This window comes from Fukomys damarensis, unplaced genomic scaffold (genome assembly GCF_012274545.1).
Source record: "Fukomys damarensis isolate Sample0158 unplaced genomic scaffold, DMR_v1.0_HiC HiC_scaffold_7, whole genome shotgun sequence".
NCBI classification, from domain to species: Eukaryota; Metazoa; Chordata; class Mammalia; order Rodentia; family Bathyergidae; genus Fukomys; species Fukomys damarensis.
Genome location: NW_022900919.1, coordinates 29,071,577 through 29,098,786, shown reverse-complemented (window position 1 = coordinate 29,098,786; position 27,210 = coordinate 29,071,577). Strand labels below are relative to the sequence as shown.

Genomic DNA, 27,210 nt, shown 5'->3' with positions numbered 1-27,210 from the left:
AATAAGGAAGGAGTGAGAGTGTGGGTAGATATGTGAATGTATACCTGGTGGGCTGCCCAGGACTTTGAGATTACAGTGACTCCCATCTTAACTGTGAACTATATGCTCTCCTCTCCCCATCTCTTTCTCCTTGTTCCAGAGTATGAAGTGAAAAATAAAATTAAAAAAAATGGAAAAATTGTATGGAAATTTATTGCTGTCATAAAATGTTTTGATCTCAAGAGAGCAAGAATATGTATGTTTACTGTGAAAATATTGTTCCATGATTTAAATGTAGGAAGGTGATTTTATTTTTTTGAACTTTTTTTTTGGTACTGGGGATTGAATTCAGGTCCTTGCGCTTGCAAGGCGGGCCACTGAACCCCTGAGCTAAATATCTGGCCCAAGGAAGGTGATTTTAACAATGACTGGCTTATTAGTTTATTCATTCTTTTTTTTGGGGGGGTACTAGGAGTTGAACCAGGGCCTTCATATTGAGTTATATCCTCAGTTCTTTTTTATATTTTATTTCCATACAAGGTCTCACTGGGTTGCCTAGGCTTGGCTTGAACTTGTGATCCTCTTGCCTTAGCCTCCCACAGTGCTACCCTCGTAGGTGTGTGCCACCACGCCTGGCTTAGTTACTCATTTTATTTTTTTTTCAGCTTTAATTGAGTTTATTGGTACATTTTAGGGATACAGTACAGTTACATTCATTGTTGGGATCTTGTACCCCTACATGACAAGTCTTGGTTCTCATTTTTTCCCCTTGTCCCTGCCCTCCCTTTACCCCTCCTCCCCTCCCCATCTACAACCACTTTATTTCCATCTTCTCATTATCTCACATTTTTTTCTTTTCCTTTTTTACCCTTCCTCTACCTTAGTGACTTATTTTAAAGAGAGAAATGTGGTTCAGGAGTTTTCCTCAAGTGATATCTATTGTTTATTTAAAAAGCAACTCTTTCTCTTTGTTCTGATTGATGATTTTATGCTATTTTTAGGGTAAATAGAATGTATTACTTGCTGCCTGGGCAGGGAGAGGTCAGTAAGGGAAGAACAATGCTTTTGCTGTTAATGGTCAAATTTCTATTCTTAAAAAGTGAAACTTAATTCTCATACAGATGTGTGGTGAGTAGGTAGGGAAGTGTGTGTGCCCCTTTGTGAGGGTGCAGCACAGGGTGAAGGGTGTGGAGGGGCAGAGCCCTGTGGGAACCGAGCACAGGGTGCTGTGGTGAGTGACTGATGGAGTCATGCTGCAGGCTGAGGTTTCTGCTTCACAGCAGCCACTTGCACTTTCTCAGCTTTCTTACATCTAGTTGGACAGGGTCTGGGCCCTTCTCAGTGGTAAAGGGCAGTCACAGGGTCCCTTCCCTGGACCATAAGGTTTTCAGACCAGGCCAGGCAGCACTTAGGCAGCTCAGCCATGTCTTGGCCTCCTTTCCCAGCCCTGGCTACTTTTCCCCACAGAACAGGTCATTTCATCTTTTCCAGTGTTTATGTTTCCCCAGGGCCTTGCCTACTCTTGTATGCTAAGGTGATGCTTCTAAGATTGCTCGAGGCCACTGTTCTTTCCCATCTTCTCTGTACTCTCTTTGGGCCCCAGTCCAAAAATATTCTAGTTGGTGCATTTTAAATCACCATATAATTTCCAAAACACTCTTGTGTTCCCACTTTCTATACTTTGTAGCTCACAGACCTGTACAAACACTTTGGGGCTGCATGGCTCGGAGGGCAGTTTTCTAATGTGACAGGGTAAGGGATACAAAGTTCTCCTTTCTTGTCCCCACCACAGTGGCTATGGGGAGCTTAGCCTCCTGCAGTCCAGGAGTAATTCAGTAAAAGCTATGAGTTTGCAAGGCAAATACAGCTTTGAAACAGAACCTGTACCCTAACTCCACCCCACCCAGTCGGCCACTGTGAAGCTTCTTCTCTGTAAAACATTAGAAACCATGCTTGCCCTTCAGGAAAAAGTGCTTCTGTTAGACTGTTCAGACTCCTGGTCTGCACATGCTTTGCAAGGAAGACTGATGCACGTGGTGGGTTATTTCGCAGCCTCTGTTTCTTAAAAGTCCTTCTGAAAAGAACTGTACAATATGTATGATGCCCATTTGCCCAAGGATGTTTTTGGTCTTATGGAAGAAGCAATTCCTGTGAGAAGGTATCACCAAACTTCCCTGAGTCAGTCCATAGAAATGGACTCATTTAAAAGCTACTTTAAAAACAAACACCCCTCCCAACAAATCCTGTAAGTTTGAAAAAAACATTTTCCAAGCCCTAGTCAGTTTCCACTTGTAGCCCTATGTACGCATGATGCAGTTTATAGGGCTGGTGTATACTGGTGTAAATGTTTTCAGAGTTTCCCTGGGGAGACCAGAAGTTGACAAGATGGGGTGAGAGCAGAGGAGATGACTTAACAAACTGCTTAGGGGGCATGATGATTGTGTGGTGTGTGGTATGTGTGTGTGTGTGTGTGTGTGTGTGTGTGTGTTCACTGTCTGGAAACCCATGTAGAAAATGGACAGTCTAGAAACTTTAGGCTTTAATTTTGTTTTTTTATTCTAGATGTGTTAGGGTCAAATACTTATTTTGTATTTGAAGATTTGATTACTTTTGAAGGTACAGTGTGATCACTTCTGTCATGAATTGGGCAGCCCTTTTGTCGAAATTAAGGTACTTTTTGAGCATGAAGGAGACTGGGTGTGAACTGCGATTGTCCTGGGCAAATAGAACACACGATCATCCTTGTCATGAGGATTGGTTTAGATTATTCACCGTAAAATCAGCAGCCTTACTGGAATGAGATTAAGTATAGTGTCTTTCTATTGAACCCTGCACACCTAGTTTATATTAATCACTTTCCTGTCATGGAGACACAATAACCAACACTCACAATTTAAAGAAGGAGAGGTTTATTTTGGCACACGGTTTTAGAGGTTTCAGTTGGCCAGCTCCAAGGCACATACAGCATGATGGAAAGGCCTGGTGGAGGAACGCAGCTCACATTATGGCATCCAGGAAGCAGAGAGGAGAGGAACCAAATTCGAGAATACACCCTTCTAAGATGCACCCCAGTGACCACCTCCAACCAGTCCCCACCTCCTAACAGCACATTCAGCCATGAACTGAACATAGTTTTCTGGTGAATATGGAGCCCCCCACTTGAGCCAGTCACCTTCCCAAAGCCCTACTTGTGAATACATGAGACTTTAGGGGGACATTTTAAAATCTAAAGTATAACATCAGTCATTTCATAAAAAATACTTTCAAAAAAATAAAAATGGCATTACATATTCAGAATCTTTTAAACATATTTGATAATTTTCCTTTTATGGACAGTGTTTGAAGATAAGTGGTGACTATAGTTTGTTAAAGACTCACATTTAAAACAAGTCACTCTTCCTAGCATTAACTAGCATGAGTGTTTCTGGCATGTTAGATATTTTACCATTTCATGTCAACCATGACTACAGTGAAATAAGCTGTTTGAGTAATAAACAAAGAGTGAAGGCATCCCTGGTCCTTAACAGCAGTTTACACACAACAGGTAATGCTGGTTAATGTGAAATAGGAAGAAAAGGGATAAAGGTGTAGGGAAAGTGGGAAGGGTAGGAGAAAGGTAATAAGGGAAAGAAAAAAATAGGAGAAAATGAAAAAATGGAAATAAAGTGTTTGTAAATGGGGAGGAAAAGAGGGGGTGAAGGGAGGGCAGGGACAAGGGGAAAAAGTGAGAACCAAGACCTGTCATGTGAAGGTACAAGATCCCAACGATGAATGTAACTGTACTGTATACCTAAAATGTACCAATAAATTCAATGAGAAAAAAAATAAAACAAGTCACTTGTTGAAAATTACCTCAGAAGTTAATTAATTTCACTTAAATCTTTAATAATCAGCTTATTATATGACTGAAATTCTATTAAAATTTTATCATGTGAAACAATTTTATTCAATAATACAATAAGCTTTATAAAATATAAAGGGAAAGATAATACCTTAATTATTTTAATAGAATTAGCTTTAGAAAAATGACTGTATAAGCAGGACTTGCCAGTGGCTTATCAGAATATGAAGGAAAACACTCATCATACTGCTTCTGAAATGACAATCTTTCAGCAAAGGTGGTGCATGTTTCTGATGTGTTGGATTGTGATAGGCCTTTTGGCTCAGGACATCAGTGCTGCTGAAGTCACATGCCTCCTATGCGAGCCAGGAAGGTACTCCAGAAGTTGAGAGTCATGGGCATGTTTTCTCTGTACTTTCTCCTTGGCTATTTCAGGGTTTAATATATTAGGCTAACAGTTTTCATTTTGTGGAGTACTGGTTATTCTTATATTCTTGTCAATATTCTTGAGTTTTTTTAGTTACGTGACATGGAATCAGTTTGATTCTTTGGGGCTCATCCTGATGACTTGTTAGCTGGTCTAGAGCTTAGTGGAGCTAATTATTTTCCCCTGCTGAGATGGGTCCTACTTCAGCCCCCTAACCACTACCCTGTGGCCTGCAGGAGTCCCTATCTGCTGCTGGTGACAAGCCCTGTTCCTGGCCCTGTGTGAGCCACAGGCACGGAAAGCTCTGACCTTTTTGAGTGCTCCTTTCCCCGGCCTTGGTAGTTTGCTCACCCCATTGACCTTCTGCAATTCTCTTCTCTCCAGAATGCAGAGGACTCACGGCTCTGTCTCCCCGACTCAGGAATTCCCCAGCCCCTGCCTCTGTTTCCCCTTTCCAGACCATAGGCCTCACAGGCTTGTTCCTTGGTCTTTGCTGTCTGATGTCCAGTGGCTTGGAGTAGGTTATATTTATTTAATTTTCATTTTAGTTTGGTGCAAGGTAAAGGTAAATTTGCTTCTTATTTTTGCATTTGGATGAAAGCAGAAGTCTCAAGACAGTGTTTTTTTTTTTTTTTAAATCACAATTTAATGTCATTTTCTTCTTAGGAGCTCTTGTGGTGCAGTCTTCTTTCCAGGTGAGAGGCAGTATCTGGTTGCCTTATTGTCCTCCCTCCTCCAGTGCACTTCCTTCTTCTGGTCTGGTCCTTTATTAGGAGCCAGCTCGAATCCAGCACCCTCTGCAAATCTATCTCCACCAACTCAAGTTCACCTGAGTTTTCCTGTTTTAGAGCACTTAGAGACTCAGTCAGTAGAGATAATGTCTAGCAGTGATTCATCTGTTTTACAGCAAAAAGTCTTGGTTTCCTGAACTTCTCTCTTGTTTATACTTTCCGTGATCATAGTGATTAACACAATAAGAAGCCCATAAAACATCTGCAGATGCTTTTTGGAATATTTGCTTTTGTGGCTGAAGGATGCATAGGACATCTGTTTTGATAAGTTCTCTGTCTTAGTCCATTTTGTGTTACTACGACAAATTACCATAAGGAAAAGGTTGTCAGGCATGGTGGTGTTCACCTGTATTCCCAGCACTTGGGAGGCTGAGGCAGGAGAATTGCTGCGAGTTTGAGGCCATCCTGGGTTACCTACTTCAGAGCCAGCCTGAACTACAAAGCCAGACCCTGTCTCAAAAAAAGGAAACGTGTTTACTTAGCTCACAGTTTGGAAGGTTGAAAATCCAGTATTGAGTGGCTCAGCTGGCCTCTGGTGAGGGCCTCTGGCCCTGTTGCAGCAGGGGGGTGGGGTGGTGGTGTCCCATGGTGGCAAGTGTGTGCAAGTGTGGTGGTGGCAGGTATGGAAGAGAGGTCACACAGTGAGAGAGGAGGTGGGAGAGGGAGTCGAGAAAACCAGTCTCACAGTAACTTGCTTTCACAGTAAGCAGGCTAGGCCTGTGAGACCCAGCCTTTCCCTCTGGTCTGGCATTAGTCCTTTAGAAGTGGTGGCCCCTGTGGCCTGATCACCTCCCAGAAGGCCCCTCTTACAGGCTGTACACCTCTCAGTCCTGTGACACTGGGGCCCACCCTGTAACTTCAGGATTGGAGTCTCCTAAGGATCACACACATAGATCCCTTGCATGTGCAGCTCACAGCAGGATCTGTTCTCCCATGATAATCCAGTGCTACTGCTGATCTGACTGGTAGTAGGCAGAGCCCAGGCCTCAAAGAAGCAGTAAGAGTGGCTGTAAGTATCCAGTGCTCCCTGTCACTCATCTCCTGCTGTGAGGTATTGGGCTGTGGCCTGGGGTTTGGGGACTCCTGCTATAGTCCACCCAGAACCACATGAGACTGCTTTCAGCCGAGGTGTGTGGGAGGCCTAGCTGTTACTATGTCTTTCAGAGATGGGGGATCCATGCTGTCTCCCTCCCAGCCCAGATCTCCATTTCCTCAGTGTTCACTCTGTTCCTTTGGCCTCCACCAGCCCTCTTGCTGGAGAGCCTCCAGGGCACCCACGGCCAGGCCATCTAGGCATCCTTTGCTGGGTCACTCTCTGGACGATTTCTGCTTTGGGCTCCTCTGCCGACTGCTCTGGGCATTTCTGGAACTGTGCCATGTGGTATCTGCCTTTGTAGGTGTGTACTGAATGATGATAAAAAGCTTTATTTTTAGACAACCACCTTTTTTCTCAAAGCTTTTTTACTCTCCTAGAATTATCCTGTTGTTCAGTCTTCCTGGGGTTCTGATGCTGGTCAGGTCCTTGCTTCTGCAGTGGTGTGAATGTAAGGCCCCAAGGATTGCCATGTTTCCTCTGGAAGTGTTTCCCTCTGGATGGGCCTGGCAGGTCACAGTGGCCTCAATGTGGAGGGTTGGTTGAGCTAGCCAGTGTCCCGGGTCCAGAGAGACTGGGTGGTCCCTGGTGCATGGAAAGATCCTCTGCCTGGGTGCCCATCTCCATCTCTGTCTCTACCGTTTGGCTGCATTCCTCCTCTGTGCAAGCCTCCGATGGTTCTTTTGCACCAGTCCTCCCTTTACCTTCCTGGTCTCATCCTGGTCCTTCATTCCGTCTCCTTCTTTGGACCAAGATTTCACTCTAGCATCCATTCTTGAAAGCTACACCCAATACCATGAAGTGTTTGGCTTTGACAGGTCATGGTGTTTTCTCCTTCAGGTTAGGTCCTACCTTCCTTCATTCTGCTTCTCTGTGAGGACCTGGAAGCCCTGGTCTGACCAAGGAGCCCCGACCTCAAGCTTGTACCCAGAAACGTGAGCCTGGAAGGCCTGGTGCTTTCAGTGCTTCATTCCTCCTGTCTGCCAGCCAGGGCTGGTTGTGAATCCTGGTCGCTGTATGGGCATTGCCGGCTCGGGGTGGGATGGCTGAGGAAGGCTGCTTGTTGTGTGAACCAGGCCGTGTATGCTGTTGGTTTCCTTCTCTGCGACATCAGAAGGCCATAGTAGACATGTAGTTTTGGACCAAATTACTGTTTTGATTTTTCAATTGTCAACCGCTTGTACTGTAGGTTTTTTTATTTACCTGTGACCCAAGTGCTTTTTCACTGGGCTTCATGTCCCAACACCTTGCCACATGGGTCATGCTGAAGCTTCTTTACTTACATGAGGCCATGTGTCCTGTGCCAATGACTTCCTCTTCTGTGGTGGATTTTCTTTTACCTCAGTTGGCTTTTTGTTTTTTTTTTATTTGCTTGGAGCTCATGTTAGAACTCTGTTAGGCCACATGGGTTCTCCTTTTTTCCTCTCCATGTGTCCTGGCCATGCCACTAGGCCTTTCTGTCACAGTGCAGACCTGGTGATAAGGTTGAATGTCCTGCATCCTTCGGTGCTGCCTATGACCAGGGCAGGGCCACCTGCCATTAGTTTTCCTCCAGGTGGGGTGCAGTGAGCCTGTCCTTGTAGAGGACTTGGGCTCCTTCTCTTGGTGCCTTTGACAAATCATCCAAGTCCTGGAGACATTTAGAGAATTTTCCCTCACAGCAAAACTCCTTTTTTGTTTCAACCAGGTTTGTTTCAGTGGGTGGAACCTTCTGGACCTCAGAGAGAGACTGGTCACTTGGGTGTAACATAAACTGACATCTGTTGATGACAGTCTGTTTTCCAGGCCCTGTTCCAGCCTGGACCCAGCTCCAGGCCTTCTTTTTTTTTTGGTACCAGGGATCAAACTTGGAACCTTACATTTGCGAGGTAGACAGCAGCAACACTGAGCTATACCGCTGGCCTGCTCCAGGTCTTCTTATCACCACATGCCAGCTCAATTGCAGCCCAAAGGCTGGGCAGGGCAGAGAGGCTAGGTTGTCATATCCACCATTGGTCCAGATGTGCCTGTGTGTATTAGCCGTGACCCAGGTATTTACTTGAGTACTGTCCCCTCCTGCCTCTCCAGCGTTTGAGTACAGTAAGCTTTGCTTCTGAGTTCACACCTAAGGGGACCCTATGTTGGTAGAGTCCAGGCTACTCCTTTTACTGGGACCCCTTGGAGCATGCCACCGGCTGAGCAGCCTTTCTACCCCCAGGAAGTGGGGATCCCCTCTGCACCTCTGCTTCTTGCAGGCCTGGCCAGAGCCTGTCTCCTGGCTGTTGCTACAGCCGTGCTTGGTTGTGTGCTGGGCTACAGCATAATGGGTAGAGAAACATCAGAAGAGGCTACATCCCACCAAGATGCAAAGTAAAGAGGATAGTGTGCTATTTCTATTTTTTTGGGGGGATGTGGAAACCATTATTTAGAATAAAACTCTGGTATTTTCTGTGGCTGTAATCTATAAAATCATGACTAATCAAAAGTTGGCAAAGATGTTTTTGCTCCCTCCCTGGTTACAAATTCTTTGAACTCTGAAATTGAAAAAGTCCCCCATCTGCTCTGAAGGCTGTGCATCAGGTTGTGATTTGAGGCCTTCTGTTTAGTGCAAACAGCAGGGCTTGTTTTCCTTGGGGGGAACTCTGGTGCTGACTCTTGGTGTGCAGAGATTCTGGATGCATCTAGAGTCTGTTGGCACTGACTCTTTACCTGTAGAGTTTGAAACACAAGTTGAGAAATTTGGGGTTAGACCTCACTGTGTTAACAGTCTGCTGAGGAAAGGCCAGTCCTGCTGGCTCAGGGGATGTTCAAATTATTGTTGAGGTGTTAAAACTCAGAATGTTCAATGACACCTTCTTCATCCGAGTTCAATCAAGCAAATATGATCCAAATCCTTCTAAATGTTGGTTCAGCATCTGCACCTTTCCACACCCCCAGAAGCATTTGGATTCTCTTGTTAAGAAGAGCCTAGAAAAATGGATACATATTGAAGATATGCTCCTAAGTGAAATAAATAAGACACATGTGTAAATACTGAATAGTCTCTCTGGTGTGAATAATCTGCAATAATACAGAAGATCCTAATAAGATTACTGACATCTAGAAATGGGAAGAAAGGAGCTAAAGGTGTAGGGAAGGTGGGATGGGTAGGGGAAGGGTAATAAGGGAAAAGAAAAAAATGTGAGATAATAAAAAGATGGAAATAAAGTGTAGATGGGGAGGGGAGGAGGGGTGAAGGGAGGGCAGGGACAAGGGGAAAAAATGAGAACCAAGACCTGTCATGTAGAGGTACAAATTCCCAACAATGAATGTAACTGTACTGTATCCCTAAAATGTACCAATAAAGTCAATTAAAGCTGGAAAAAAAAAAAAAAGAGCCTAGATAACATTCCCCTACTTCCCAGACAGAGGAAATAATGCTTTAAGGCTGGGGAAGAAATTTGAGCTCTGAAATGTATATAGGTTCTGGTTGGTGACTGTGGAATAAGTGAGGTTCACAGGGGCAGTGTGTCATTCTTCATCCCCTTTCCCTGTGACGCACACCGCCTCTCATGGGCCTCTGATCAACCTGGCATTGCAGAGTAGGCCTGTGGCCTCATCTAAGATCTGCTTTCTAACCCTGGAAGGTGTAGATTTAACCTGCCAGAGATAGTTGAGGCTCACTTTTTTCTTTCTTCTGAAAGGTTTTTAGAAAAGAGATTTTACAGTTAAAAAAAAAAATCTGATAGGGTAACCCGTGATTTTGTACATTTCAATTTAGTTAAAAGAATACTTTATTTTCTATAATGAAACTTGTTTATTTCCTTTCAGGCTTGTAATTTTCAGAGTTCTTGTTATTTTTATCATTCATACTCTCCTCTCAGACATCTTAGAGCTTAGGTTAAATGTAATCCTTTAGATTTTTTTCTTTTCTTTTTTTTTTTTTTGGTACCGGCATCAAACTTGGGACCTTGGCATTAGCAAGGTAGATGGTGGCACTGCTGAGCTAAATCTCTGGCCCATTAGAATTTTTTTTTTTAAAAATTGAGTTTACTGGTACATTTTAGATATACAGTACAGTTACATTCATCATTGGGATCTTGTACCTTTACATGACAGGTCTTGGTTCTCATTTTTCCCCTTGTCCCTGCCCTCCCTTCACCCCCTCTTCTCCTCCCCATTTAGAAACACTTTATTTCCATCTTTTCATTTTCTCACATTTTTTCCTTTTCCCTCATTCCGTTTCCCCTACCCTTCCCACTTTCCCTATACCTTTAGCCCTTTTCTTCCCATTTCCCATTAGAAATTTTAAATAAGTAGTCACTGTATGTTGTTAAAAACCTCCTCCTTTAAACAGGGAGGAAAATATAGTATTTGATAGTACAGGATTTGATGTAGAAAGTCAAAAGGACAAAGGATAGGACTTAGAGTGAGGAGGAAGCATGTTTGTAAGCCTCCCAGGAAACAGCCAAAGAAAACCAAATGGAAAGAAGCATCAAAGGATTCAGTTTGAGATGAGTTAGAGTTTTTAAATCAGTTGTTAACAGTTTATGCTACTCAGTCTTGGAAATAACTGAGCTTTGAAGGTTCAGGTAATACTTGTTTACTGAATGTAATTATTTTGGATGAGAAACTAGGATTAGCTATGAATTGATGGAGGGGAGTTAACTGGAGAACCACTTCAGATTTCTGGAAACTATGGGGTATGAAGCCATCAGGTATGGTGGGTCCTAGTGTCCGCAGCCTTCAGGGGGGCCAGTGTGACAACCCTGAGGCAGCAGTTGCCATTAAGTGTTGACATGTGGCAGAGACCATGATTCCAGGTGAAAGAAAGTTAGGGAGAAATGTTTATAGTTTGAAAAATTTGGACACAGAGCTACCTTTATGTCAAAAATGTGTTGCTTATATTCAGTCCAATCTGTAATCTCATTTTGGTTGCTGCTGTTGTAGAAAGCCCTGCTTCACAAAGATAAGATGTTGGAAATGGAAGCAGGACTTTCAATGCTTGGTGGTAATCTCAATCTCTTTTGCCTTGACTAATCCAGAAGTTACAGAGGCTTAAAGTTATGTCAAACATACTTTTAATGCCATTGTCACTTGCAGCCTCAAGCCGCTGATCTCCCAGCATGGACAAACTTGATTCACCTGGTTTATTCACAAAGGGATTGTGAAATCATTCCTTCCCAGTTCAGGAGAGTCTTCTGTGGTTAGGGAGTAATGCTCACAACCCTCTTGAAAGCTGAACTAAATGATCATGCATCAGCTGGGAGAAGGAAGTGTCTTGGCTCAGTTTCACACAATCTCTGCTAGTTTTTGAAAGGTCACAAATTACAAGCCACCCCTCACCCACTTGGTTCCAGTTTGGCTTTGAATGTGTTCACCGTCTGCCAACTTGAACACAGTTGTCATCTTCTCTTGAAGTGACAGATTGAGTTCATTGAACAGGTTGAATATGTCACATGAGTAAGCAAGTTTTGCAACTCATTCTGTGTCACTGAAATGTGCTGCCAGGGGTGACTTTTTCTAAAACAAATCTCTGGAGTGGATCTTGTAGCTGATAAACTCTGGCCAGTGATCTACCTTTAGAAAGCCATCTCACTCCTGTGTGTAAGATAAGATGTTATATGCTCTTATCTGTCATCTCAGAAATGCATGAACAGAAGTGAGTGAAGGGCGTGTAGCTTGATGTGATTGATACTTTTAATCAAATTTTGCAAAATGTCATTCAGTTCAGGTGATCATTTTTGGCTAAGCAGCATTTCTCTGTGAATGACACACTGTGTAGACTCACATTCAGTAGCAACCTCTGACTGACTAGTGAAACCAGAAAGCTCTCCAGTCATGATAGCCGCTACACCCATGCATGTACTGACACAATATGACTGATTCAGTTTTCTTGATATGTAATCATCGAATAGTTCTGCCCCAGTGGTGTGGGTTGGCTACAAAAATGCACGTAATATCCTCCTGAAAAATACTGCACAAAAACAAGCATTGTTGCCAACATTGGTAGACTCATCACCCTTGGTATACCACAGTGAGTCATTAATCCTCTCTCACAATTGTGCCTCAGTATCCTCTGCTGTTTCAGGTGCTACCTGAAGAAGAACATATGTGACTTTTTCAACTGCATCTTCTACTGAAAGTTCAGCACAAATATGCTTAATAGCAGGCAAGATGAACTCTTCACCAGTCACAAACAGTTTCTTAGCTTTAGCAATGCAGTTGGCCATGGAGAATGATGCTCTCAGTGCAGACACATTTGAGGAAGTGGTTGCCTTCAGTTTCTGCTTCTGTTGTTCATGTTTCCTTTTTATTTATTTAGAAAAACTCCAGAGGCTTGTCTTTTAATGTAAGGTGCTTGGTTGGAGAGCTGCAGAGTGTGATTCACCTGTTGCCATGAACCTGTAATTTAAATAGGGCTCTTGGTATCTTTTAGGTGAAGCTTTCTTTTCATTAGTATCTTAGAGTCTTCTGCTACCTCATCATTGGGTCTTTCTCCTTTTCAAAGAAGCTATCCAATGACATTTTTTAAAGCTTATTTTGGTGAGGGTTAAGTGTGGGTTTACCAAGACTATGACTGAGACAAGTGTATAGTGTGGGAAAGAAGCACAGACAGAAGTGGTAAATAAAGTAATGGGTGGGTGATAGGCAGACTAAAGCAAGTGATGGATACTGACCTAACATTGTCATTAGTTGCAGCTGTAACATCAACTCACCGTTGTACAGCCTGCCACCAGGTACAGCTTAATTGTCAATTGCTGCTCTTTAATGGGGTTTTGATCCAAGCATGCAAACAACTGATGTGTTTTGATCTCTGCATAGTCAGGCTTCTCTGCTAATGTTCATCTGGATTTGCAACCATTCCCCAGGGCTGGCATCACTGCCTCAGTTCCCAGAGGGTGGGGGAGGGGGGGAGAAGAGGAGGGAAGAGGGAGAGGGGGAGGGGGAGGGAGAGAGAGGGAGAGAGATACCACTCCAGGCCATATCCCCAGAGACTGGCTCTTTAGACCAGTCCCAACTCCTAACACCAAGCCAGCCATGAGCACACATGATCCATTCACCTTCCAGAAACTCGCCTTGGAGTAGAGGAGGCTTTGAGGGGACATAGAAACCATGATGATGGTTTTGTTTTCTGAACCTGAAACATAGGAACAATACCTGAATACACAAAGAAGATAAGATTAAGTTAGTGAGGAGCCCACCCCTAATGCCTATCCAAGCTGTGTAGAGGAAGGAAGTAGAAGGAAGAGAGGGACAGAGAGGCCCATATGTGTGTGTAGCTTTTCAACACCCAGTGAGCCTTTCTACTAGAAACCAGGCCCAAGGAAGTGCCTGGACTTTCAGCTGACCGGGTTCCTTCCTCTTGGGGAGAAGCAGAAGAAGATACAGTGCCAGCGCCACATTGCTGTGCACACACTACCAGCCCCGATGCCACCTGGGTGATTCCAGCCGAGAGGTGGAGCTGTAGAGAGGGTGGGAGAGAAGATACCCCTTATCCTGGTGGCCTTCACATTGGTATGTTTGAGGAACATGATGTGAGTTTGAGAATGGCCTGTGTTTGGGGAGACGTGCTTCTCTGTGTCACCTTGGGCACTGCCTCCTATCTGCCCCTGTCCTTGCCTGCCAGAGATAGAGTGCAGAAAATATGTTTAGGAAGAAAATTATTGTGATATCCATTGGCAAAGCCACCTTCAGCCCTGGTAGTTGCTCAGTGGTGAGGAGTCCCTGGTAAAAGTCACACAGCCCAAAGCAGGCTCATGGGTACTCAGAAAATGCACTGGACAGAGACTGGGCAGGTGGTGTAGAACTTGTGTTCACCACATTTTTATATTTTGCGTTTGATCTGAGGGAGGGGAGTGGTGGTGTTTATTGTCTTCAGCCTTCTTTGAAAATTCTGCAGCCAAGGACCTCAGTTCTCCCACCATTTCCTGGCTGATGTTTTATGAATTGGCCTGAATGGTATGGTCTTAGATTGCTGGAGTTTAACTTTTTTTGTTTCTTTGCTTGTTTTTTGAGACAGAATCTCACTATGTAGTTGAGACTGACTTGGAACTCACTATGTAGCCCAGGCTGGTCTCTAACTCACAGCGATCCTCCTGCCTCAGCCTTCTGAGTGCTGGGATTACAGGCGTGCGCCACCCACGCCTGGCTGGAGTTTAACATTTTTAAGAAGAAGAAAGGCAGATCCCACTGTTAAGTTATTTATTATGAAAATGCACTGTAATATGTGACCATCACCTTGCAAATCAGCTATAATTTATGTATCATGTGAACCTAGAATGATTTGGGATCTATAACAGACACTAAATATGACATATAATGTCATTTGTCTTCACATTGGCCTGAGAAATAGAAGGCCTTCTTCTTGCCAGATTTAAAATGTCAGGAATTCTTGTTTGAGTTCAGATGAATGGGGATCAGTTTTGTTTCTGTGTGAAATTTCCAAGGAGGGAAATCCATAAGCTGTCAACCTGGTGCAGGCCTTCCCAGCCACCTGGGCCCCAGTCCACTTCTGAGGTGGCAGGCCCTGTGCTCATTATTCTTGTCATGGGATGGACAACATATGGGCTTATATTTTTATTTATGGTTTATGGGAATATACATGGTGCTTCAGTTCATGAACTTAATTCTTTCCACAATTCTGGTTGCAAACCAAAGAGGCTCACTCTTAGAACCCAGTATAAGTGACACTGTTCATAGGTGACTTGCACCTCTGAGTGATATCAGTGTCCTCATCTTACCTCGCTGGTATTTCTGCAGATTCAGTCTCCTAGTTTTCATTGTGCTTTAGCAGATGTCTCACAAAACTTAAAGAGATTGGCAGCATTTTCTCTGTCCTGTATTTTGGTCTGTGTCTGACATGGCACTTTATTGTTGGAATTTCTGTTCTGGTTAATGTTAGTTGTCAACTCACTGGATTAAGGGCCTCCTGGAAGGGTGATTGCATCATGGGGGTGCTGTACTCAGTGGATTAACCCACTGATGTTCGTAGCGGATGTGCTGTGGGGAGGTGGGACCCTGGCAACCCACCTTTGGAAGAGTTATCTCTTGCTGGTGCTCTGCCTCTATGCTGTGCTTCCCAGATGCTATAAACTAAGCAGCTTTACTCCACCACACCCTTCCACCATGATGGAACCAGCTGACCATGGACTAAACCTCTGAAACTATGGGCCAAATTAAACTTCTCTTCCTGCAAGCTGTGAGTATCAGGTATTTTGTCCAGCAATGAGAAAGCTGCTTAGTCACCTTGAGGGTGGTTGGAATAGACACTGAGCAGTGGTGAGAGTCACACTTCTCCATCCTCATCTTTAGTCATCCCATGCTGGTGGCATTGTGGGCAACTCTAGACAGCTGGCATCTTTGTGTTGGCCCCTTTCATCTGTGCTTTTTTGTTGTGCCAGGATATTGGGTTGTCCCTAGTTCCCCTGTTTGAGATTCCCTCAGGTTCAGGGATGGATCTGAATGTTCAGGTGTGGAGTGGGGAGGTCGCTGTTACAGATATTCTGTGCCTAATTGATTGAACCTGAAATTTAAGCTTTCATCTTGACTGTCTGACCTTCCAAGTGACAGTAGAGGCATTTTCTTTTCATGCTTTGTCAAGCTCATTCTTCATCTGTTTATTCAGAAATGTTCCTGATCTTGATTTAATAATTGAAAATCATGCAATTTATTTGTTGGACTCTGAGCTCCATATTGACATTAGTTCTCATCTCAGAAATGGACAGGGACAAGTAATCTAACACCATAAATTCAGCAAAGTGAAGGGGTTTTTCTTATCAGGTTGTGACATAATTCATCCAGTTAGTTACATTGGAGCCTTACAGAGGACACGAAGGGACTAAAAATCCTGGAGGTGTTTCTGAGGGAGCTTTGTGAAGTGACTGGGAATTCTCCTTGTCAAGAATTTGGGCTCCACAGGGACAGTCCATCCTTTGGCTGCTGAGACTGAGAAGTTGATACTATTGCCACCATCTTCTCTTCCTCTCTCCCGTGCCTTTTCTTGGGAGAGAGAAATCTGCTGCATTGCTCTCCTTCTTGTGCTGCATTGTGTTCTCTCTGCCAGGCCTGGCCCATCGTGAGTGCTGTCAGGTTTTCACACCCTCCGCCACCAAGCGGCCATTCAGGGCTAACTTCATGTGGTTCCCAAACACGTGCTCTTTGTTTTCATGATGAAGAAATGTGAATTCTAGTTTTGATTACTGCAACTATTTTCCATAGCAGCACCTCATATGGCACATCATTCTGTACAGAATGTCTTGTGATTTATTTAAACAATCCTCTTTTTATGGGTATTTAGATTGCCAGTTTTTTTTTTCTATTGTGAAAGCCAGTGTAGTGAACATTCATTTGCTTATGTTTTTGTGCTTGGCACCCAGTTATTTCCCACGAGATAAATCCTAGGGGAAATGTCTGGGTCCTAATGTTCACATGCTTAGTGCTTTGAAATGTGCGTTGCCAAGTTGTGTTCCCCAGGGTCTAAAGTTGTACTTCTTGTCACAGCATGAATGTTCCTGTCCTCAAACCCACAAAGGCTGTGTGTTGTAATTGTTTAAATCCTTGTCAATTTGATGAGTCATAAATTATATCCCACTGTTTCTGTTTGCATCAATTTACTGGCTAGTGAAGTTGAACCCTTTCTTATTTAAACTTATTAGGCATTTGCATTTCTTCACATTGTAAACATTTCGTATGAGTTTGGATTTGAGATCCATACATATATTTGATTAATTTTCATTGGCATTGTTATTTTCTCATTTAAGAAGTAGTTTAACTCATTTTGCTAGTTATATTCCTTAACATAATTTCCCTTATACTCTCTGCAGAGGCTAGGGTTCTGTTATTAGTATGTAATTTATTAATTTTCTTTTCTTTAAATTTTTGGATAGTGCTGAGAATCAAACTCAGGGCCTCCTGCATGCCAAGCAAGTACTATTCCCCTGAGTTACACCTGCACCCTATTTATCTACTTTTTAAGGGTTGGAAATGGATATAATCCTCTCCAGTACTTGAACGTGTAGGTGTATCTTGGTTGATACAGAGTGTTGGGGTCAGCACCAGCATTCAGACTCTGCCTGAATGATCGGTTGGTCTCATTACAGTCTTCTTTTTGTCCACTCACCTGTCATCCTATGGTCATTCTTTCATCCATTCCGTATATAGTTGATCGTGTTATACTGTCACCTGGCTGTGTGTTGGCATTGGAAGAGACGTATGGAAGAGAAAGAGGGGGACTTGCTGCCATTCTTTTCTGAAATTCCTCTGTGGTTGGGTTCAGTGTATACCTGAGCCTTTTGTTGGCCCATGTAATGTCCTTCAATAATATCTTTGCTTATTGCTTTTCCTGCATTGGCTTTGATCCCTCCATTTACAGTTCTTGCCCTATGGAATTCCTGTGCTGAATTTCCAAGCTTCTGCTCTTCACTTAGCACTTTTGCTCTGAATATCAGAAGAATCACATGAACTGATATTTCTTAGTCATTCACTTTGTTTTCTGTAGTATTGGATTCATTAATTATACCTACTGTATGCATTTTCTCTTTATTTAATAATGCAAAAAATAATAATGCACATAATTCAGAGTCTACAATATCTAAAAGTTTATAATGAAAAATAATCACCAGTTCCTTTGTCCTTTTCCTCTTTCTCACAAGCAGCCATTTTTAATATATTTCAAGCTATTTCTTTGGTTACTCTCTTATCCATCCCTAAATAATAAACTTTTACTATTTCTGAATTTATTAAACTTTGACTTTTTTTTTCCCTAGATGAGGACTTAGCACTGTTCATTCCCGTTCCCCTCCATCTTTCTGGTGTTATGCTGCCATTATTTGTCAAAGAACTAATCAGCAGTGTTTATATTGTCCTGACTCCTTTAGTCACCACCAAACCAAGCTATAGCCTGATTTTGATCCTGGGAATGTTTACTTGCTTTTGTTTTCTTGCTGTCCTGCTGAAAATTCTGCATTTACTCTGCCTTCTCCCAGACCTCTGGTTCCCAGCTTCTCTTCCTCCCTGTGAACCCCTCCCTCTGCACACCTCACGAGCTCCATGAATGGTTGGCCACTCTCCTGGCTATGAACCCCCATCCTGCCTGCATTTGACCACAACTTCTCCCCCAGCTCATGCTCACTGCTTTCTGGGTCCCAGGCTTCCTCTTTTCTGGTTTGTAGTTACTTTGTACACTAAGTCTTCATTCTTCTAAATCTCCTCTGTTGGCGTTTGTACAGCATGTATAAACCAAGTCTGGAGAGAACAGCACCTACCCTCTTTTCCTTAAGACTGTTACAAATTGAAACATTTTGAATCATTTAAAGAGCACAATTCCTGTAAAATGCTTATGAACAGCTTTCTGTTACCAATTAGGCATTGGAATACCCAAACTGGAATTGTTCAAGTGTTTCCTTAAACTTTGCTACAGTTCATGGTTATTAGCCAGATATGTGCCATCAGTGTGGTAGATGTGGACTGACATCGAAAGTACATGCTGACTAAATCGTTTCTTATTACATTTTCCTCCAGATCTTCTAGGCCTAAAAAGTAATCCTGTATACAAGCCCGGAGAAGGAGGGGGCAGCAGAAGGAGACAGCCGCTTGCCTCCTGTCATTGCTTCTCTAAGAAGAGAGGCATGGCTGCATCTCTCCCAGAGCCCTGCAGTTTTTTGATGATCTGAATTGCAGGAAAGCCAGGCCAGCTCGGGCACCAGGAGTGTGGGAAATGCAGCCAACCCCTTGCACTCAGTCAGTTTAGAGGTTGGAGTACAGCAGAACAGTCCTGGTCACTAGAATGCAAAGTTTGCCTTGCCAGTGGGTCACCAGTGTTCAGTGAATGAGCATAAAAATGTCACAAGATTGTACTCAAACTTGCTCAGCTGCCCCTTCAGGTATAGTATTTTTGGTGACTTGCCAGGGAGGGGCAGCAATCCTAAACATCACCTGCACTCTGGCATTTAGATGTTTGAAGTAGCATTAGGTTCTGGTCAGCAAAGACCCAGATGACAAGTTATGCATCAGTAAATGGGTTAATTTTAATCCACTGAAAATGCCAGTGGTTTGGGTTCCCCCAGAGTGAGCTGAGGAGGAGAAGGAGGAGGAGGAGGAGGAGGAGGAGGAGGAAGAAGAAGAGGAGGAGGAGGAGGAGGAGGGCCTGAAGTGAATGTAAATGATCCCAGGGTGCCTTTGGGGACTTCAGAGCACACATCTCAGAGCTGGCCCTGCACTCAGGCCACACACCCTCCTGCAGCCAGGTGGTAAAGAAGCGGAAGGAGGAGGAGGGCCTGAAGTGAATGTAAATGATCCCAGGGTGCCTTTGGGGACTTCAGAGCACACATCTCAGAGCTGGCCCTGCACTCAGGCCACACACCCTCCTGCAGCCAGGTGGTGCCTTGACTGAGATGAGCAGGTGCTAGAGGTGAGCAGTCTAAGGCTTCCTGGGAAACTGCAGGTGACCGTGGGCCAGGCCAGGAGACAGGGCCTCTGGCAGTGAGCTAACACAGAGGACTTGAGGGCCAACAGGGAACATTCCTGGGCCAACCTTGAACCTCTGTCCTGCCCCACTGGGCCTGCAGCTGGAGCTGGTCCAGTGTGTGCCTGTGAAGCAAGCAGTAAACCAGGGGAGACCTGGCTGGCTAAGAGTGACAGAAAGGTCTAAACTCACCCCCTTCTAGGGTTTGCATGCCTAAGAAGGTTTCTGTAAACAGTGGGGACTTAGAAAATAAAATTAGTGTGCACAATTTCAGATGGGGACAGATGTGTTTTTGCTTGATTTTAAAAAAAATTGTCACAGAAAACCTCAAGCAGAGTTAATAATGTATGAAAATTAGGTACCATGTGTGCACTTTGCTTTATAATGTTTTTATTAAGAAGCAGTTGATTTAAAAATAACACAAGGCGACAGTTGACCTGATGGCAGTCTGTGGTGTGTGGGGAAACATTCTCTGAACATTGTCAGGTTTTCCATTACACTGGGACGTTTTCACAAATGCTTTCAGCATGATCACATGATACAGAATTGTATCATGCAGTTTGGTGAGACAGACTGTCCAAATATAAATTTGTCACTTTTTTTTGGTACCAGGGATCGAACTCTGGTCCTTGCAGTTGTGAGGCAGGTGGTGGCATCACTGAGCTAAATACCCAGCCCTCCAGTCACTTTTTTAATGGGTCAGGCACCTGTGGGAGGAAGTTCCTGCTGGTAGGCTCAGTGCCCTGGTAGATTCAGACTTCCAGCCCCTCAGTCGCACCAATCTTTTACTGATTGAGGTTTACCTCCCCTTCTTTCCCATCCCACCCTCTCACCTGGTCTGGAAGTAGCAGACAGGAATAAGGACAAGAAAAAAGGTCACATGGGTTCTGCTGCTTGCCTCACAAGCACAAGGTCCCGAGTTCGATCCCGAGTACCAAAAAAAAAAAAAAAAAAAAGAAAGAAAGAAAAAGAAAAAAGGTCATAGACCTTGATGGGAGCGGGGGGGTTCCGGTAGCTCAAGAGATGTCCTGTTCTGAACACATGGTCATGGGGTTGGCTGGAAATGTGTCTACCCCAGGTGAGTGAGGGTTGCTGTCCTTTGCTAAATGATATGTTCTTGAAGATGTCTCAGCCCCTGACAGAGGTCCATGGCCTCTTCCTACCCTGCCAGTCCCTTTGGTAGTGATGGAAGCTTCCAGAAGCTTCTAACAGAGAGGTCTAACAGAGAGGCATGGTGAAGTTACACCCAAAGAGGTTCATTAGTGATTTAATTTTAATGTGTCTTACAGCACACTTTACTTATATGTGCCCTTAAAATTATTAATTATTGAAGAAAACTATTACCTAATGATGTTTGTGTTTATTTCTGGGGTGAGAAAATGATCAGGGGTAGTGGAGTGGCTTGAAAAAGCTGTAGAATTTGCTGATTGTGGTAGAAGTCATGGAAAGAATGTCCTGAAGCTGGGGAAATGGGGAATGGGCTCCTGGATCTGGAGTGTTTCACTTTTGGCTGTACACATGTCCTTACTTCTGTAGGGACTTGCCTGGGCCTGTTCTCCTTCACAGCACCCCATGTTGGCCCAGTGGCCACTTCTGTTATCAGCAGTGCCCCTGGTGTGTACTTGTCCTCAGGGAGACCAGGCCTCATGATATTTTAAGAAATTGCAGAGGAGGTGTTTGATCTTATGACTTGTGCCAGGAGACTTGCTTGCAATCTCTTCAGGGGATTGGTTGGAACAGAGCTTTCCCATCTACACTATGGTCTATAAAAATCACAGTCACTGGCTTCATGGATCTTGAGTTTTTCTTTTGCTCTTTGCTTTGTTAGAGAGTTTGAGAGTTTACTCAGATACAGGATGGGAAAGCCTGGCAGGAAATGATTAGCATTAAAGCACCTTAAGTCAAGTACCTCCAAGGGCAAGAATTAGGGACCTCAATGGTCCCCAGAAGCCTAAGTACAGGTGAGTGTTTGCTCCCAAAGGATCCAGACTGGTGGGAGGTGTGGCTAGGAGTCCCAGGCCCTGATTCTGTGCCTGATGTGACCTTGAGGGTGTCTCTTCACTGACTTCATCTTGCTCAGAAGCAATCTGGAAATATCTGTCTATCTGCTCTTAATTTCTTGGAGTCCTAAAGAGAAAGAGTTGGCTGTCAGAAGCCAAGGATTGTTTATTTCCTAAGTGTGAAGATGGGGTTCAGAGAGCCAAACTTAAAATTTCAAGTGATGCACATGGGCTTTTTGAGGATGGAGGTGCTCTTTTTCTAAGTTGTGGGCTCAAATTAGAGATAGGATAAGATCTCAGTTGGTTTTTTTTTAGGACTTACTACAAAAATATGCTATAGGATATCATGGGCAGCTATAATTTTTCTCCTTCCTTCCCCTGAGTCAGTTGGAGGCAAGTTTTAAGACAGCCCTACCATCTCTAAGAGCAGGACTCCTCTGCTTTATCTGAGGCGATGCACAAAGAGTTTGGTTCTGTGGCTCCCTTCAAAGCTCAGTCGGTGTCTGTGATGCAGTAGGTCAGGGTGTCCCTGGAGAGGCAGGCAGCGCAATGGGAAAGTATACCCAGGTCCTCTCAGTGGCTCCACTTGTGGCCTTCGAGCCTCAGTAGGGATCACTGGTTGCTGGGCTCAAAGCCTGTCTGATCTTCTCCAGTGAGGAGACCTTTGGGAGCCCCTAGCCCAGCTGTACTTGAAGGGCTGAGCATCCCCATTCATTCACTGTGGTGCTCCCTGTGGCTTGTTTATATCCACAGAAGCCTGGAGTTATTCATTTCATGTATTCTGTCATTGTCACTCTGGATCATCCTCCAGTGTGAAGGGGTCAGTCTTTAAAGATGCTGGGGAGTGATGCCATGTATATTCAGAACAGGGCAGATGACAGTGATTCCCTGCTTATAGGCTGCTTCACACATCTCTTGGTTCCTTCCTCCTCCTTGTCCCTGGGCACAGCATTTGTCAAAAACCAGGCATAGCCCTGGGCATCAAAGTCCTGCTCTGGAGTCTCTGTTTCTCTTTCTGGCGAATTGCTGCCCCCTTAAGAGAGAGATCTTTGAGCTGTAAAGGCAGATCTTTCATCTGTCAGTGGTGGTGTGCATATCCCATGCTGTGTGGGTCCCCAGAGCCCCCAGCCCACCCCCAGCCAATGGCTGGCCGCTCTTCCAGATAGCACCAGCCTGTTCATCCATCTATCCTGTGCTGTGTAGTTGCCGCAGTATACAGCCATGCACGGGTGGTTGTCTGAGGAAGTGGGAACTCAGCACCCACACCCCACCTGCTGTGTGGCCCTGAAGCTTGGCCCAAGGTCCTTGTGATGGGCCCAGCAGCAGTGCCACCTCACAGGTGCTTCAGTACCTGTCTTTGAAGCCCTAGCATAACTTACACACCTTCGCTGTCCTGCTTAACGGCTGCCCTGCCTGCCTGGGACTGTGGTTGCTTGGCCTCTCCCTGTGTGGCCCCTGACTGTCTTATCTTCTACCATCTCTGCATGCCATTTTGTGCTCACATGCAGCGCATTACCTTGTGCTGTCTGCCACCTAGTACCTGGAAGTGAGGGATGCATCCCAAGAGAATGGGGAATGTTCCCCAGATTCTTTGCTATTAAGATGGGGATTGTGACAGTGCCTGTAGGACACTACAGGTCTTCTGGTGCTGAGAGCAGGCCTGCCTCATGGTGAATGGGTTCCCAGTTATCTTTCTGGTGGATGGTCAGCACCAGAAGACAGAGGCCCTGCCTGGTTCTGTACTTTGTCCTTGGTACAGCTGCCACGTAGCTGGTGCTCATTGAATTCCTGTTAAATGCAGTTAATGGGTGAAGGAAGGAAGATGCTCCCTGGAAAGAATATGGGCTCAGGGTCCAGGGGCCCTGGTGATCCCAGCCACTCACATACTGCAGATCCCCAAGCAAGCCTCCTGCCTTGCCATGACGTGTTCTCTGTCAGTTCAGTGGGCTTTCAGCTGCAAGTGCCACCTTCTTAAACACTAGGGCCCACAATTGCCTTCCCCAGCAGGAAGCTGATTTCCCAGTCCTGGCCGCTGTAGGTCCTTGTCCTCACCCAGGACAGGAAGGGGACAGTGTCTCCTTGTACCTCCGCAGTGACTTTTCTCCAAAGCCACCTGCAGCCCCCTCAAGTCCTGCTGGTTCTGACAGGAGGACCGTGCATCACCAGGTTGAAACAGGAGGCTGCTTGTGCCAGCAGGGAGGGAAGAAGGGGTTGGGAGATGAGTGGGCTATAGTACAGGAAGCTGACAGTGGCTTACTTGTGGGGTGTTGATGGTATAGCTCTTAGTGGGATCTTAATAGCCAACAGAATCACATAGTGGAAATGTGAAGTGTTACCTAGCTGGTGACTCATCTGCCCATTAACATCATATCTACCCAGATGCAGGTCTGAAAGCCCTCAGGTGGGTGCAACCTCTCCAGTGTAGTCTCAGTCTCCGCCATGTCCTATTGCCTGATGCATCCCTACGGGGCTCATTTTCTTACCTACCTGGTCCTGAGAGGCATTTGAGGTCTGCAGCCCCTGTGGCAGAGCATAGTAACACCCTCATTTAACTAACTGATTCTTTTATTATGCAGTTAGACCCCATTAAAAAGAGTCCCTTGTTTTCTCAGTGAGTTTAATCATGAAATGGAGGTTGGCTGTGGGGCTGCCAGTCCTTTGATTGCCCACTGCTTTCCCAGGCTCCAACAGGAGAGGGGCAGGTGGACTGGAGGTTGGCCCATGGCCTGTGGTTGGATTTCTCCCTAAGGCACTAGAGTTGGCACAGACAGTAACTCCTGTGCAATGTGGACTCTCATCAGTAGACTGAAAAGCCAGCAAACCCTGAAAGTCCCTCGTTACAGTGTTCACAGATCATGCGTTCACAGACTGTGGAGCATACTATTCTCTGTTCTCTTTAATGTACATTTCCTATTACTTTGAAAGTTGTGTACTTTCTACGTGAATCCAGATACAGTGCCAGTTTTTTCCCCTTTTCTTTCTTCCTTTTTCATTTGTTTTCTCAAAGAAAAATAAAATCCAGCTGCTTCCTTGCCTCAAGATATAAATTCTACCTTCTGGCTGCATTGGATTCCTAGTTTTCTGAGAAAGGCCTCAGTTCCTCGTTTGGTTCTCATTGTTTTCACTGAGAGCTTTATTTGGTGGCCTGGAGCCCTGGGGCTGAGGTTATTTTAAGATAAATACTGCAGGAGAATCGGCTTTGCAGAGTTGATAGAAAGCGGGTGCACCTGATTCTTAAAGAGTTATAATGTGATTTGAAATCTGGGTTTAGGGAAGAGAGGGGACAGGGATAAGGTGGGAGTTCAAAACCATGTTTGTGCACAGTGGTGACTGTGTCAGTGGCAACCTGTGTCACACTGGTGTCGCATGGAGCCGAGAAGCCTCTGCAAAGCCCATGTTTTCCAGTATCTGGAGCCCAGAGGAGGGTGAACCACAGGGAGGTTTCTTCTGCTCTTTTCACCTGTGATAGTCACATTTCCTGTATGGTACCTCTAAGGAAGAGGGCATCTTTTTAAAACAAAAATTGTGCTTTCTCAGCATCTGACTTAGAAATCGTTCATGATTATACATGTGTGATTGCATTTACACACGTGTAATATTCATAGGTAAAAACACCGATGCTGTCGTAAACTGCTTATCACAGTTTGTTGTAGAATGCTAACTCCTGAAGTTTTAAGATTTAAAATAAAAAGAGCATGGGGTCCAGAATGGATTGCCAACTTCATGTTTTCCAAAATCATTTAAAATTTTTTCTAAACATTTTAGTAAAATACACATAAAATTCACCATCTAAGCCATTTTTAAAAAGTGTATAGGCCCTGTAGTGTTATGTATTTTCACATTGTATAGTCTGAGGTTATTTCATGAGGAAAAAAACAAAACAAAACAGGACAGAGGGACTTCCACCCATCCTCACCATTTCCTGAGGGGAAGAATTTGACACCAACAGAGAGACTTTGGCATAGTGGCACATGCCTGTAATCCCAGCAGTGAGGAGGCAGAGGCAGGAGGATTGTGAGTTTGAGGCCAGTCTGGCATATGCAGTGAGTTCAAGGCCAGCCTGAACTACATAGTGGAACCCTGTCTCACAAAACAAAAACAAAAAACCAAAAAAAAAAAAAGCACTGAGAGAAATGGGAAGGCCTTCCTATCCTGCAATGGAGTAGAACTGAAAGATCTTCATCCATGGGAAATAATTCTCTAGAGAAGGCCAGCAAGGAGCTCTGTGCAGTCACTTCCCAGGTACTAAAAATGCTAACTTTTTGGCTATCTTTATCCTAAATCATTCCTACTTAAAGAGCTGCTGCAAGAACTATTTGTTACTCGGCCGTGGTGAGCCAGAGCTGTTCTGGATATCAGCTGCACTGCTCAGCTCCTGTCTCGTTAGGGGATACTTTCTGCTGCTGATTGTTTATCAGGCCATCAGGCTGAGGTTTAGCTCAGTCTGTCACAGAAGCAAGATCTGGCAGGTTGTGTGAAGTGACTCTTTTATAGCTCTGGATGTGGAGTAGGGGCCAGTAGGGAGAGGTTGGCCCTTTATTAAATTTCATTCTTTTCTTTCCTTTTTCCTCCCTCCCTCCCTCCCTCCTTTCCTTTCTTTTTCTTTTTTCTTTTTGTACTGGGAATCAAGCTCAGGGCCTCTTGCTTGCTAGGCAAGTGCAGTGCCACTGAACTACATTCCCAGCCCTAAATTTCCTTTCACATGATTGAGAAAACATTTATAACTTCATCTGGAAAGCAGATGAAAGATGCCTGCTTTGGTCCAAAGAAACCCCATGGACCAAGACATGGCCCGTCTTTGGGGTGGGCTCTTTAGCAGGCCACTCTGGAGCAGCCACAGTGCTGCTCAGAGTGTGGTTGACGACCCGTGTTTATGTCCTTCATTGAGTCTGTGGTGGCTTTGAACCTGCTGGGGGCATTGCCAAGGAAGAAGTGGGCCCTGGCTCCCGAGGGGTTAGATATCACAGGTATGTTACCCAGCTGGCAGGAAGTCTGAGCAGGTTCCTGTGGCCGGTGACCTGTGTGTAGATGCCGTGCACCTGCTGGGAATATGTGCCTGGGTGATCCAGGCCTCAACCTCGAAGAACGAATTGGTAACCGAGACCATATTCAGTATGCTTAGTGTACCTCATTCATGTCCTTCTCTATTATCTTCAGCAAATAGTGACGTATTTTGAACATTCTTTGAAAAACAGTAAGTAGGAAGACAGCTTGATGAGAAAAAGCTGTAGAGCCATCCAAGGAAACAGTAATGAGCTAAAAGCTGTGCCACGAGTAGAGCTCTTCTACTCCTACAGATCCCCATATCCCCTCTGCTGAGTAGATCAGGATGGGGAGGTCCTCCGAGTGGACCAGGCTGGGGGACCAGGCATCAGACAGTATTGTTTCATTCACTTCTACTGAAAAGAAGTGGCGCCACATATCCCACCCAGTCTGCATGCTTCAGTGAAGGCAGCAGAACCAACCTGGCATATCACTTAGACATCTAGTCTAGAAGTACTGTCTCTAGCAGTGTTGTTCCATCCACTTCTGTTGAACCTGATCCAGTTGGAGTAGAAGTGTGGCTGTCTGTGTTAGTGGCTCAGAAGCCCATCTGGTCAGTGTCCTGTGTATCCTTGGTATTGCTGAACCGCGTGGTGTGCCAGGTACCCAGCAG

At 44.7% G+C, this 27,210-nt stretch overlaps 1 protein-coding gene across 1 annotated transcript in view; it reads left to right on the top strand.

The window, feature by feature from the left end:
* Dtd1 (D-aminoacyl-tRNA deacylase 1) overlaps nucleotides 1-27,210 on the top strand; it is a 103,348-nt gene that overhangs the window by 63,859 nt on the left and 12,279 nt on the right. The gene's annotated exons all lie outside the window — the stretch shown is intronic.